This window comes from Marmota monax, unplaced genomic scaffold, assembly GCF_021218885.2.
Source record: "Marmota monax isolate L192 unplaced genomic scaffold, Marmota_monax_Labrador192_F-V1.1 WCK01_AAM20220418_F8-fsc00076, whole genome shotgun sequence".
In the NCBI taxonomy this organism is placed as follows: Eukaryota; Metazoa; Chordata; class Mammalia; order Rodentia; family Sciuridae; genus Marmota; species Marmota monax.
The window spans coordinates 6890239-6905118 of record NW_026692843.1 but is presented as its reverse complement, the minus strand read 5'-3'; the positions used below and the strand labels follow the sequence as shown (position 1 = coordinate 6905118).

Below are 14880 nucleotides of genomic sequence, written 5' to 3'. Positions count from 1 at the left end.
CAGTCCATACCCAAAGGACTTAAAATCAGCATACTATAGTAACGCAGCCACATCAATGTTTATAGCAGCTGGATTCACAATAGCTAAACTGTGGGACCAACCTAGATGCCCTTCAATAGATGAATGGATAAAGAAACTGTGGTATAAAAGTTCAAATATTTTTCTCTGTACTAGCAACAAACAATAGAAAAACAGAAATTTTAAAAATTCACAATTATATAAAATATGAAATAAATCTAACAAAAGATGTGAGAGAATTTCACATTGAAAATTCAAAAATGTTCTGAGATTTTTAAATACCTAAATAACTGTACATGGGCTGAGAAACTTAATGTGGTTAGCACCTCAATGCTTTCCCAAACCAATCCTAATAAAAATCCCAATGGGCTTATCTGCAGAAACAAATGCGCTGAGTTCTCAGCCACCTGGAACATAAGGGACCAGGGACAGCCATCAAGACCCCGAGGAAGAACACAGCCAGAGGAGCGTCACGCCTGGCTTCAGGGCCTTGTGAAGGCTCTGCCATCAAGACAGTGTGGCGCTGGCAGAAAGACAGTCAGACAGAAGGTGCAAAACAGATTCCTGAAATCACAGACGGCCACGTTGTTAAGTAGAGAAAGGGTGGAGTTTTCAACAGGTGATCCCAGAGCATGAACTTCAGGCCCTACTCCTGCTATGAACGGAATGTTTCCCAGGCGATGGATAACAGGCCTCAACAGAAAACCTAGAATCACAAAGCTTCACAAGAAAAGAACCTTTTGTCCTTGAGTTAGACCAAGATTTCCTCACATAGGACACTAAGTACAGTTCACAAGGAATGAATTGGTGAGTGGGGCTTCATCAAAATCCAAATCTTCTGCTCTTTAATAGACACTCAAGCAGGCACAGCTTGGAGGAAATGGTGGCAAAGCATATACCAGAAATAATCCTGGGACTCATATTCAAAAAAACACGGACTCTTAAAACTCAAAAGTAACAAAAGTCAGAAAAAGAGTGGGCAGAATAAAGCCACTTTGCACAGAGTATAGACACCGGTGCCAAATTAGCAAACAAAAAGATGTTCCACATCATCAGTCATTAAGAAGGACAAATCACAGCCACGTCAAGAATGACCCACACACACTCCAAGGGCTGGAAAGAAGGAGGCTCACCTCGCCTGGGGGCCTCTGAGGAACTGGCCCTTCCCACTGCTGAGGGAATCCAAGATGGCACCAGCATGGGGGAAGCCCTGGGCAAGTTTTCACACACCACTGGATCCAGCCCCTCCACTCACAGGCTTTTCTCTCAAGATCTGAAGTCGTTTTTTGTGTTTTCTTACAAGAAATATTTGCACATGAATGTTCACAGCAGCTTTATTTGCAATAGCCAAAAATGGAAACAACTGGAATATCCTTGAGCCCTGGCGTGGATAAAAAGGCAGAATACATCCACACCACAGAGCACTCCTCGGCAGGAACAAAGGGGCGCTCCGGACAGCGGGAAGGAACCTCCAAGTGAGTATTCAGAATGAAAGGAGCCAGAGTGCCATGCCCTCTGGTTCCATCTACCTGAAATGCTGGAAGAAAGCAGGAAAGGGTCGTCAGGGACAGGTCCTAGGGCACGTGGGCTGAGGGCCGGGGACAGTGGAAGCTTTACATGCTGGACCCCGCTGGCAGCACAGTGATGGAGTGGCTTCACAGGTGTACACCTGTCAGAACTTACCAGATTATAAGTTCTAAATGTGTGAGTTTATCATATGCCAATTACACCACAATAGGGCTGACGTGTGTAAAAATAATAAACGTTTAAAAAATAATGGTCTTGTAAACTCTTCAGTAGCATTGTAAGATGCTCACGATAAAACGCTACAAGATAAGAAATCTAAATAGTGTATAAAATCTGCTCATAAAAATAATGATTTTTCTTACACAAAAATGTAAGAGAAATAAAACAGCTCTTTATAATTCATCACAATTCATTTTAAAATTTACTGAATTATCTGAAAATGTAGACAGTGCTCTATGGGGATGAGGGGCTATGGGGACACTCTCCCCACATGCTCCCGGGCTGCTGCCGCCCTGTGCCCAGGCGGCCTGCCCCTGCTCCTCACCAGAGCTGGACGCTGTCTGTCACCCGGAGGGCCAGGGCTCTGCACACTGTGGTCCACTCTTTCTGGGAGCTGAAGCTAGAAACACCAAGGGCCACACCTGGCGCTGCAACCATGGCCCTTGTTCTCCACTGTGCAGCAGAACCAGTCTCTGTGCCTCCCTCTGCGCCACCTGCCACCGCTGCTTCCTTTCAACCTGGGTCTCCTCTCTGTGATGTAGCTCAGACTCCCACAGTTTCCTTGCCAGCTGCCAGAGTGAGTGTCAGGCTACCTCGGGCTGCAGTCTCCCATCGGCTTTCTCACTTAGCATGTGAGAGATTGATGCCCTCGGGGAAATTGAGTTCTGCCCCTTCAAAAACACAATCAACTGGAGGCACAGTCTCCGACCTTGCAGACCTCTCTGCCGAGTTTTCCCAGAGTCCTGGAAGGGCCCACTCAGGTCCCAAGGGGCAGCAGTGTGCCACAGACAAGCAGGGTGCGACGTCCAGGCCAGTGCAGAGCAGGTCCTCCACCACCAGCCCAGCGCTTGCTCTTGAATAATTAAACACACGACCTCTCAGCCAGAGCTCCCTGACGAAGCATGCCAAGTGCGTGACAGTCGTCAATCCTGTCCTCACAACGTGCCAGGTGCACACCCAGAACCTGACCGAGTTCTCACAGCAGTGGTGATTCTGCAGTAGAGGGCTCGTGGTTTCTGCTTCTAATGCCTTGGGAGCATTTAGTGCCATTTCTACCCCCCGGACTCCCTGACGTTTCCTTCTTGACCTCATAGTAACCAAATTTTGCCGTGTGTCCTGTGTGTCTTACTTTGAGCGTGAGGGAGTTACCAGATGTTGATTTGGCGCGTCACATGCCACATCTGTCCACCCAGTCTCTGGCTGGGACATGCAGGCACTTCCCATCTGTTGTTAGGAACACTGCTATGAACACCCATGTGGACCCGTGCCTCCATTGTCTTGTCCAGGGACCTGGGACAGCAGTTCCTGGTCTTAGGATGCATATGTGCTTAACTTATAAGGACCTGCCCCAGACTCTTCCAGAATGCCTGCCTGTGCCTCCCCACGCCGGGATTCCCGCCCTCAGCCTCCCAGGATGGGATTGTCTTCCGTTAAAGCCAGCGGTGTGCACAGGGGCACCCAGTGTGCTGTGATCTGGGATTCTCCTAGTGCTCCTTGCCCCTCGTGAGTCCACGCTGGTGAGATGTCTTTCAGACCTCTGCCCTTCCTTAACTGTCCTGTGTCACTGGTTGTCATCAGTGCAAGTGTGTCCTGGATACAAAGCTCTTCCTCCCACCGTGGGCTGTCCCCTTGCTGTCTCGGTGGTGTCTTTCTATGTGTTTTAGTTTTGGTGACGTTCTAACAGGTGCTTTCCTTCAGATATGCCTGTGACAAGTCCCTATCTATCCCCAGCTCCCGAGGCCCTTTTCCTTAGACAGTTCTTCTAAGAAGTGTAGAATTTTAGCATCCACATTTAGATTTGTGGACCCTTTGAGTCAATTTCTGTGAGAGGTTTGAAAGGGGCCTGATGCTGTCTCTTCTGGGGAGCAGCCCACGGCCAGCTCCACCCGTGTGGCTCGGTATCATTTACATCCTGTGGTCATTCTTGCCCATGTCCTGTTTGTTGGTTTGTTTTTAACCACTGTGTTTTCCTGATCTTTTATTTACATTTCACTTCTTTGATCATCAGTTTGTGCTTTTGTTCTGAAGTTTAGTTTCATGCAGACCTGTTAAATGGCCTTATTCACGTTTTCTTATACAAATATCCATGTTTTCTCATACGGATGCTTACTGCCTGCTTTGTTTAACAACTGAGAGCAGAGATGGAGGAAACAGACGACAGACAGAGAAATGTGAGGGGAGGTGAGAACGTACAGTCAGGAGAGACCCCGTCACACAGAAACCGAGGCCCAGTGACGGCAGCCGCAGAGCTGACCATCAGCAGGCAACGAGGGACCTGGGGAGCAGAAACCCCACTCAGCCACTGAGCCACATCCCCAGCCCTTTTTTGTATTTTGTATTTTATTTAGAGACAAGGTCTCACCGAGTTGCTTAGTAATTCATTTTTAAAAGCACAATGCATATTAGGAAAGAAGCCATGTATTTATCTAATACATATGCATGAATTACAACCTCCCAGACTAAACATCGTCTCAGGTACACCTGCAGCCCTCCCTCTGACCCATGGTCACTGCTGCCGTGGGAGCCCCAGCCACACCTGTGTTCCCATTTCCAAACACCCAGCCCCCATCCCGTCTGCACTTACTAAAGCCACGTGTCTTTTCAGGTCCTGAGCTGGACACTAGGGGACGTCCTCCTTTTCTGACCCTGCCCCTTGCCTGCGGCTCTTTCTCAGAGCTCTCAAGCCCTCTTCCTGGAGCCAGGTCCAAGCCGAGGGGGTGGGGATTGCAACCTGGCCCTGGCACGGGCAGCGTGTGAGAGACCACGAGGCTTCACCGGCTGGAGGAGCGCTCAGGAGAAGAGACAGCGGCCGGCCGGACAGACGCAGGACTGGGTGGGCTGACCAAAATCAGGGCCCAGAGGCAGGTGCCTGGGACAGCCCTCGGCACCCCCAAGCTCAGGCACGCACCTCGGGAAGGTCGCGCAAGCATGGAGAAGGGGCGCTGACCCTCGCTGAGCCGAGTGAGTGGGGGCTTCTTTGGCTGCTGTCTGTGCTGATGACTCCATTTGTCTCAGAACCTTGGAGGCCTCCTCTCTGGGGCAGCAGCACTGCCGCGCACAGCATCCCGGGTAGGAAGCTCTCCCTTCAGCTCAGCCCTGCCGCGCACAGCATCCCGGGTAGGAAGCTCTCCCCTCAGCGTCCCCAAGCCTCCGGGCCGACAGGGTGTGGTCGTCTTGCCGCAAAGCCAGCTGTTACTCCCACTGCTCTGAGGGCCACCCGCCTTGGTCTTGTGGTTTCCTTCGGGGCTCCTTTAAGATTTCCTCTTGGTCGCGGATTCTTGGTGTTTATCCTAAAGTGCTCCTTGAAGAGGCCGTTTTGTGTCTTTTTTTACTTTCGTTTTATCTTTTCTCTTTCAGAACTCATTTTATATGAGTTGGGCCATGAGAAATTGTCAGGGTTCAGTCATTCAGTCATTGTTTACCACAGAATCCTCACAGCGCCTCCTGACGTTGGGCCACGTTTCCGGGGACTTTAGGTGGTTTTTCTCATCGGTCTCTCAATGGCGAGGTTTGGAGAATCTGTATCTAAGAGTCACGGAATCTCCAGCTCGCCCAGTCCGCTGCTACACTCAGCCACTGAGAGTTAGAATTTGGTTATTGACTTTCCCGTTGTAGAGTCACCATGTTGGTTTCCCTCAGTTCCAAGTTCTTTGTCAGGAGTCAGCTCTCCTTCACGTTAGTATGTTTCACGAGGCTATTCCAGCTGTTGTGTCTGAGTTCACGTCTGATCCCTCCGTTTTCTGGACACCAAGTGTGTCTGCTTTCTTTCCCTCTGTGCTTTTCATGTGGGGTTATGTGAGCTGCACCTCCTCCCACGTCTAGCTCTTTGTTTTTAAAGAAATGCAAAACTTCACATAATAAGAAATAAAACAGATTACTGGAGAATGTTGATAAAGCATCTTCCTTCAGAAAGCCTGTGGTTGTCCTTGTCTCCTACAGGGACCAGTGATGGCTGACCCCTAGTCCAGTCAGGGCCCGAGGTGATTCAACACAGTGGGCGTTGACTAGGGTCCCAAGCAAATGCCTGAGGGCTGCTGATCACTGAAACTGATGCCAGTCATCTGGGTGCTTTCCTCCGTGCCACCCCCTTGTTCCTTATCTCTTTGCTGTCTTTTGGATGTATTTTTCTTATGACATTGTTAGCTAGATAGCTGTATTTCTTTTATAATTCCTTCTGCCTTTTTCCTAGAGATCACATCTTGCATCCTTTGATGATCAGTGTTTCACTTTGATTTGGGCTCTTCGGGTCTCAGTACCTACTGAAAACTGACTTGGTGTCTGGTGTCTTAGGCGCTGAGCTACCACTTTCAAAGCCCACAAACACCCCTAGGGTAAGACCCACTCTGGATATTTGCATTTCCCTCCTGTCCCAGATCAGGAGAGCTCACCAAGGCTTTCAAAAAATTTTCCATTCTTTCTCCAGTTCTTCTTCTTGTTCTCGGTGGAGGATTGATTGGTCCAAACCACCGTGTCTGACAATGGCAGGTATGGGAACGTGGTAGTTACCATTTGGGTTGTTGTTTGGTTCATCTCCAGTTTTTTGAGTCTTCAAATGCCTACGGAGATCAAGCGGCACGGGCAGCTGGAACCTGCACATAGGATCCGAAGTTCATCAAGTTCTGCTGGGTTCCCCGTTGTCTCAGAGCTTCAAAGTGTCGCTTTATCTGGGACAGTGAAATTCCCCAGGTGGGAAACAGGAAGAAGTGACAACAAGGAGCCCAGCCGTGCTGTGGGCTGGGGACGATGGGAATGAACCAGCATACTCGGTGGCGGGAGGCTTCCTGACCATTGCACTGAGTTCACTAGGAAATTACAGCACGCTCTGAAAACCACAGGCTGAGAGTGCCCAGGGAGCAGGTGGCTGTGGGGAGTGAGGAGCCCAGAACAGGTCACTTGCCAGAGGGAAAGGGCCGTGTGGGGAGGGGCGCTCTGCCAGCAGCCCACGCCCCCAGCTCAAAGTGTCCTTCAAGAGGAGTGGACAGTGCCAACTAAGCACAGAGCTCTGAGTAAGAGGTGCCACGGATGGGCCACAGTCCTTCTGCCTAGATCCATAAAGCCAAGTTGATCTGGGCTTACCTCCTGGGGTGGTTCCCAGAGGAAGAAAGCAAACCCACCAGGACAGAGCTGTGTGCCCTCAGGGTGGGGCAGGCAACCACTCCTTCCCAGGAGGATGCAGGAAGGAAGGAGAACAGGACTGGACCTGCATGGCATCCTATGGTGCTGTCCCATGTCAGCCACCGAGAGGCCCGGCAGCCTCAGGTGGCAGGTGCTATCTGTCCCTGAACCCCTGCACCACCGCAGCAGCAGCAGCAGCAGCAGCCGTGGGGGCACGTCCCTCCTCCTCCACCACAAACATGAACCTAAGAGCCAACAGCTGCACACAGGACTAGCAGGAACCCACGGCAGTGCAGACCTGGCCCGTAGCCTCCATGCCAGCACTTTCCTGAGGTGACTGCCCTGAGGAGCCAGTGAGGTCAGCCAGCATAAGCACTGCCAAGGACACCAGCATGGCCATCCTGGCAACCCCTATTTCAAATTAGCCTGAGACTAAATCCAACATTGTGTCAAAGTGAACAATCTGGAAATGAGTTCTACAAACTTCCATGGGCATAAAGCAGATGGCCAGTTGCTCTGAGTGCTGTCAGTCACCGGCTCCTGAGACCATGGTGTGGGAGGCGGCACTGCCCCTGGGAGGGCCTGAGGCTGTGGGAGACCTGGCAAGGGGCAGCAGCTATGGGGAATACATGGTTTGTGTCCTGGAGCTCATCTGACACCAGGAACCTCTGAGAAACAGGCTCTAGGAAATCCACTGGGCCTCTGCCTAACAGCCGTGCCAGGAAGTCACACCCCATTATGGGGTCACATTGACTGCACTTGTGCTCGCCACCTTCTAGGGCTGACAGTAGCTCTGCTGGGGCATCCAGTGTTTGCAGGGGAGGAAGGCCAGGACTCAGCTGCACCCGGAGCCCCTCGGCTAAGCAACACCTGAGCCAAACGTCAACACTGACCCAAAGCTCCCCTCCTCCTACAGCCCACCTGCCCTGGAACAGGTGCTACGGGCAGAATGTGTGTCCACAATTTACAAGTAGAAGCCCTGCCCCTCCATGTAGTGGTGTGGGTCACGGGGCCTAGGGAGGAGATCAGCTCCCGAGGGTGGAACCCCAAAGGATGGTATTAGTGTCCCTGTGAAAGATGGGGCTGTCTGCAACCGTAGGGCCCTCACAGAACCCAGCTGGGGGCATCTGATCTCATACTTCCAGCCTCCAGAACTCCAAGAAATACTTGTCCACTGTTTAAGCTGCCCTGAGTGAGGGACTGGTCCAGCAGCATCAAAGACAGAGTCTGAGCCTCATTTCTGTCTGGGCCACAGTCCTAATCCATCTGCCTCTGGCTGGGGGCCATTGCCCTTGCTTCAGCACCCATAGGTGGAGACAGCTCACATGCAGGTGTCATTTCCTTTCCCATTCCTTCCCTCCTCCACCTCTTCTTCCCCAAGCCAGCGGAAGCAGTTCCCACTAGACGATGTATCTAGTGAGATGCAGAGGTGAACAGAAGAGGAGATACCAGCATCCAAGCAGGGAGGCCCGTCCACTGCCATGACTGTGAATCCAGCCAGACACCCAGGGTCCTGGAAACCAGTATGAGGGGGGAACAGGCTAGTAGCAGAGCTCACCGGCAAATAACCTCAGAGCAAGCATTCCCTGGGGCCCCTAGGTCTCAAGTGAATACCTGCTGAAAGTGATGAGGTGGGTCTGTCTGACAAAGAAAAGGGCCAGTAAGACCCTGCCTACAGCCGGGTCAGCTCACGGCCAACAAGGAAAGAGAAGGGGGCTCAGGAAGCAGAGAACCCACAAACGTGGTACTGGGCCCAGCAGTACAGCTGGGACCTTCTCCTCCTACCCTCAGCAAATGCTTCTGAGCACTAACAGGGCTGGGAGATGATGGCCTTCACACTGCTCATTCTCTCCTCCCCTGCGAGGGCAAGACTCTAAGACAGGAAGGAGTGGCTCGAATTTGAGGCCTGGAAGGAATGCTCAGGAATCTCTGCTCCAGGGCAGAAGTTCTGCTTCTGCCATAAGGACCAAGTAATGGTGCCACCACTTCCTGGAGGCCTCGGAGCTTACTTCACCCAGGACTTAGGAAACTGCCCGTTACTGTGAGATGCTGGGCAAAAATCTTGAGTGGAAATGCCTCCCAACACTCACCTCATTTGCTGCAATCATAGCAAAATTGAGAGGTCCATTGCCCGTTAACAGGGCCCGTGTGGCTAGTGACCCAGCTCAGGCAGCTGCTGAGGTCACAGTCAGCTGCTCATCCTGCAGAGGGGCAGATGGCCAGGCAGGGGGCAGACGCCCACATGGCCCTGATGGACGAGCACATGTGGACAGTTGAGAACCTGATTAACTAGACGGTCCAGGGAGGCTAGACTATCTTTGACAAATGGTTTCCATGTGTCTGTCCCCCTGCATGCATGGGCATCTGCCCAGCAGCCAATGCTAGGGCACCTAGGAAGCAGAAAGAGGCCCCATCCCTCCACCAAGGAGGCTCCAACAGTGACATGACCCCAGCAGTCCCTGCCTCTCCCTAAGGAAGGTACCACCCACACCTGGTCAGGGTTCTCTCCACCCTACAGGGAACGGCGACTCCATGGATCCCACCACATGGTGACCAGGTCCCCTTCAACACCCACCCAGCTTCTGGCCTCCTAACCTCTTGCTGAGGGAAGAGACAGAAGATGTGGGTTTGCATGGGAAGTCTGCTCTCCCAAGGGGGAGTCAGGAAAGCCAGAAGAAACCTGGCCCCGGGAACTGATGAAGATATTGAAAGGGAGGAGTCCAGTCCTGGATCCCTCCCCAAATCTCCCACAAGTCTGACGTAAACCGAAATCCTTGAAGACAAACAGACAGAGGAACCAAACACCTGCCCCAAATACCTCCCATAGAAGCAGGTGTGGGCAGAGGGAGCTACCCTACAGCTCATGTGTTGCTGTAGGGACACCCAGGACAATGCTCCACCCTAGACACCAGGCCAGCAACCCGTCTCCTCCGTGGAACTCTGCAAGGATGCAGGGTGCCCTGCGATGACTTTCCAGGACCTCAGCCCTTGCCACTCCTGCAGCTTGGGCACATTCCCATGAGCTCATTAACCCAACAGCAAGGCCCACTGTTTCCAGACATGAGCCGACCTGAGGGCACCTCCCACCTCTGCCCAGCCCTGCCTTCAGCTTCACTCACATGTGGGGTCTCTGGCTAAGCACTTGCAAAATGCCTCCTACCCTGCATTCCTTTGTTGCTGAGTTCAGCAGCTCACCTGCTCCTGCCAAGGTCATATTCCCCGGCTCTGCATTTCCCATCCACCTCCATTCAACGCACACTGCCTAGCTTCCCAGTCCCTACAGATGTCATTTTGGTGGGTGTCCCTTCCTAGGGGAAATCTCCAGACTTAACCTTCACCCGTGTCACAGTCAATACAATCCTAAGGAGGTGCTCCAGTTCCCCGGGACACACAGTGTTTCCTAGGTACAGCCTCTAAACCTTGGCTCTGCTGAAACGTCCATTGCACATGAAATCCTACCCACTTGTCATTCCCCAGAGTGGCCCTCAAAAGGACACCTCAAATACCCCGTCAATGCAGATGGTTAGTGATTCATAAGCTCTGGTTATGTTAATGTGTTGGCAACATACAAGTATTCTATAAAGACAAAACTATAATGTAAGCAGGAATTCTGGGAGGAAGGGAAATTCAAGAAAGTTTGGCCCAGAGCTGCTTCTGTGGTGGCTCTATAGGAGAGACATAGGGGAAGGAGATAAAACCCATGGAACACCCAAGGATGAGAATCTAAAAGGAGTTTCCCACACCAAGTCAAGACTCTAAAGGGCTACGTGTGCCTTCAAGTATAAGTAAGAAATAGTCCTCACCATGCAGGAAGTAGCAAAGCAATGTATTGGTTTCCTCCCTACCACGAGAGGAGAAAAAACGTCCCTGGCAGCCCCCAGCTGTCCTCTTGCAGGTGTGCAGTCTGAATTCACATCGTTGCAGATCCAGAAACCTTCCAGCTGGACACCAAATTTGCCTGCACCTTCAGTCAAGGGCAGCAGAAGGGAGAGAGGGCAGCCTCTCGGAAGAAAGAAGCCCCCAGCCTATGCAGAAGGCCATGGGCAAAGACAAGGCACAGAGCAGCTGCCTTCCAAGTGAGGGCTCAGTGGCCGCAAGCTCGTTGTGATGGATGTTTTAAAGACATAAACGTGAAACATACAGACAAAGAGCACACCAGATTTAAAAAAATAAAAAAGAATTTCTAGAAATAAAACTATGAGAATTAAAAGAAAAATCTCAATGATCTCCTTGTCCAGAAGACAAAACTAGTACACAATTCCTTCAGCTAAAAATAACTAAGGCCCTAAATACCTTTTATTCACTACATAGGAAGATTCTGGGAGTGTGGAGAGGACCGTCTGATCAGCAGACTTGAGGTCTGAGAGCAGCACTCTGGTGAGCTCTCTGGGTTTTCTCAGACCCGAAGTCAAATAAGCCAGCAACCCAGAAACAATAACGGGTGCAGACAGAAGCCCCAACAAGAGCTGCTTTCTCTAGTAATGATCTAGAAACAAGGAGCCTAGCAAGCCAGAGATGTCCAGGGTGGCAGCACCACTCCAGCAGGTATCACAGAAAGAACCATGTTCACCCACTGACATGGTAAGTACTGCGCAGGCAGCCTGGACGTCCCCCTACCCTGCGATGGGGCAAGACCCCTCTCTTCTCCCCTCTAAGGGAACAGAGGACACCTGAGAGAAAGTCAGGAATTTCACCAGCATCCAGTGATACCAAGGCCATCTCTCCTCTTGGTCACATGGAAAAAGTACCGAGGAATTCCCACGCCCCACACCACGGCTGAGGAGTGGAAGCAAGCGCCCCACCCACAGGAGTGAGGAGTGGGTGTGAGTGGAGCGGAGGGCCTGCAGCCCTGACTCACCTGCACTAATGAGACCCCCCTCTCCAGCCAGAGAGGATCAGAGTAAGCCAGCCAGACCTGCCACTAGGTCCCCGTGTCAAGACAACACCCAGAGAGTCCAGGACTCAATGAGAGCCAGGCACCGTCAGAAGAACCTGGAAGCTCTCAGAGTGAATGTAAAGAGGCGATCAAGACTCAGCTGACACTGAGTGGTAGAGATGTCACAGCTACCTGACACAAGGTCAGAGCCACCACCGGACTTCAAACACGCTGAAATAAGTGAAAAAGGGCAGTCTTGTGAAAGGAATAGAAAACTTTAACAAACGTAAGCTATAGTTTAAAAAAAAGGGGGGGGGGGCAAATGGAAATTCTAGAACTGAAAATAATGTAATAACTGAAATTTAAAAAGTGCAGCGGTTGGACTCACCCCAAAAATGGTGGGAACAAAGGAAAAAAATAGTGGAATGGAAGATGGAAACAGAAATGGCCCAGGCTGGACACAGAAATAAATAGACTAAAGATGAAGAGAGCCTCAGGCCCACAGGACTGTGGCTAAGGCTCTCACAGTGGTGACAGCGCAGACTGGCCAGAAAAGAACTCCAAAAAGCAATGGGGAAACTCCCCATATTTGGCAAAAGACACTAACTCAGAGATTCCAGAGGCTTAGTACATCCCCAAAACGATGAGAGCAAAGAAAGGCACATAAACCATGTCACAGTCAAGCTTCTAGAAACTAAGAGCCAGAAAGAAGGCTTGAAGCAGAGGGAAGACTCCCTAGCAGGGAGAATGATTGGAACAACAGTAGAAACCACGCAGGTCAGGAAAGAAGCACCACACATTTTTCAGTCCTGGAAATTCTACATCCAGTGAAAATATCCTTCAGGAATTAAGCAAAAACTATCCTTCTCAGAAGAAAAGTATGAGAACTGGTTACCAGAGGATGGTCAAAGGAATTTTTCCAAACATAGAAGAAACAGTAAAAGAAGGAAACTTGGAACCTTAGGATAGAAGAACACAGTTCACAAAAAAAAAGAGGCGAACACCACAAGTTCCTTCTCCTGAGTCTTCTAGACTGTGTAAAAGGTTGAAACAGAAATTATAACTCTGATATGGTTCTAAGTGCATGTAGAGAAAACTCCTGGACAATTAGAAGTGGAGCAAGATAGAGGGACGTAAAGGTAGGTAAGATCTCTGCTTTCCACTCACAGTGATGAATGAAAAACACGAGGAGACATGACAAGTTATGCTGTCCAGTTCAATACCCAGCTTTCAAACACAACAGATCAAGACAGAATTCTGAATATTCAAGAAACCCCTGAGGAAAAAGAGGGAAAAGAAAACAAGACCCGAAAACCAGAGAGAACAAACAGGAACCCAAAATGTGAAAGATGAGTTCTAACTCTAACATTTTAATAGTTACACTAAATGTAAATGGTCAAGAAACGTCAATTAAATCAGGGAAATTGTCAAAGGAGATTTAAGAATGTGACCCAACTGTGTGTTGTCTAATGGTAATTCCCTTTAGATATAATGATAGAGGCAGACTGGAAGTGAGCAGAAGGGAAAGATAGATCAGACCAAAAAAATCAAAGTCAAGGGGTGGCTATATTAACATAGGATAGACTTACAGACTTCAGAACAATGGAAATTACCAGAGACAAAGAATTATATAATAACAAAACAGTCAATCACCATTAAGACATAGCAACCCTCGATACATCTTTGTCAGACTAGAACTACAAAATGCATGAAGTAAAACTGAGAACTGAGAGGAGAAATAAACAAATGCACAATTATAGCTGGAAACGTCAATATCCTTCTCTCAACAACAGTTGGAACACTAGGCAGAAAATCAGCAATAATATAAAAGACCTCGAAACACTAAGAGCCAATGGCATGTGATCAATATTTCTAGAACACTCTGCCCAATGGCAGAACACCCATGTTACCATACCAAGTAGATCACAAACCAGACTTAATAAATGTAAAAGTTTGCCTTTTCCACCCACAATGGAGCCACACTGGAGGGACAGGAGATAGCACAAAAAGCCCCAAACATGTGGAACTGAATAATAAAAATCCACAGTTCAAAACCAACCACACTCTTGAACAAAATTAAAAATACACTGAACTGAACAGAGGTGAAAAAACAGCACACCAACTGCTTAGAGCCCTGCTGGAGCAGGACAGAGAGGGGATTGCACAGCCCCAGAGCCACATGGAGTCTTATGGCAGCAAAATTCACAACCACACAGCTATGGAGACAACCCAGGTGCCCCTTAGCAGATAAAGAAAATGTGGTGTATATGCACAATAGAGTACTACTCAGCCATCAAGAAGAATGACTTCATGAAATTTTCCAGTAAATGGATGGATTTGTAGACTATCAAGCTGAGTGAAATTAGCCAATCCCCAGAAAACCAAAGGTTGAATGTTTTTGCTGGAATGTGGAAGCTAACCCACAATGAGGGCTGGAGAGAACAGAATTCAGTAGATTAGGCAAAGGGGGATGAAGGAAGGGAGGGGGCTAGGAAAAGAAAAGACAGTGGAATGAATCTGACATAATCTTCCTACGTACGTATAGAATACACCACAGTGAATCCCACCATCATGGACATCCACAGAATGGGGTCCTAGTTGGAATAAGACCATGGTTGTATAATTATATTAAAATTGATTCTACTGTCATGTATAACTAAAAAAAAATCCAAAACAAACAAACAAAAAACCAGGAATCGCTTCCGCAGCAAGTATAGAAAAACTGGAATGATACAGAGAAGATTAGCATGGCCCCTGTGCAAGGACGACACGCAAATTCATTCCATATTTTTTATTACCCTATATACATGTAGGATCACACTACCAGTGTGACTCTACACCACCTTCAGCCAGAGGAAGGAGAAGTGGTGCTCCATGTGTGTACAGTGGATCAAAATGCATTCTACTGCCAGGTCTGACTGACTAATTAGAACAAATTAAAAAAAAAAAAAAAAAAAAAAACACTGGCGTCTCACTTCTGCAATCCAGGCTCCCGCTCCAACCCCAGAAAAAAGAAGAACAGAGTGAAGCAAAGGAAAAATAAAGAAGAAAGAGAGTGAAAGATAAGAGCAGAAATCAATGAGACTGGACACAGCAATAGAGAAAATGAGGTAAATAACTTGTCC

The 14880-nt window shown here is 49.3% G+C and overlaps 1 pseudogene; it reads left to right on the top strand.

The window, feature by feature from the left end:
• Positions 1 to 14451: 14451 nt before the first annotated feature.
• Positions 14452 to 14547, top strand: LOC124095679 (U6 spliceosomal RNA; annotated as a pseudogene).
• The last annotated feature ends 333 nt before the right edge of the window (positions 14548 to 14880 follow it).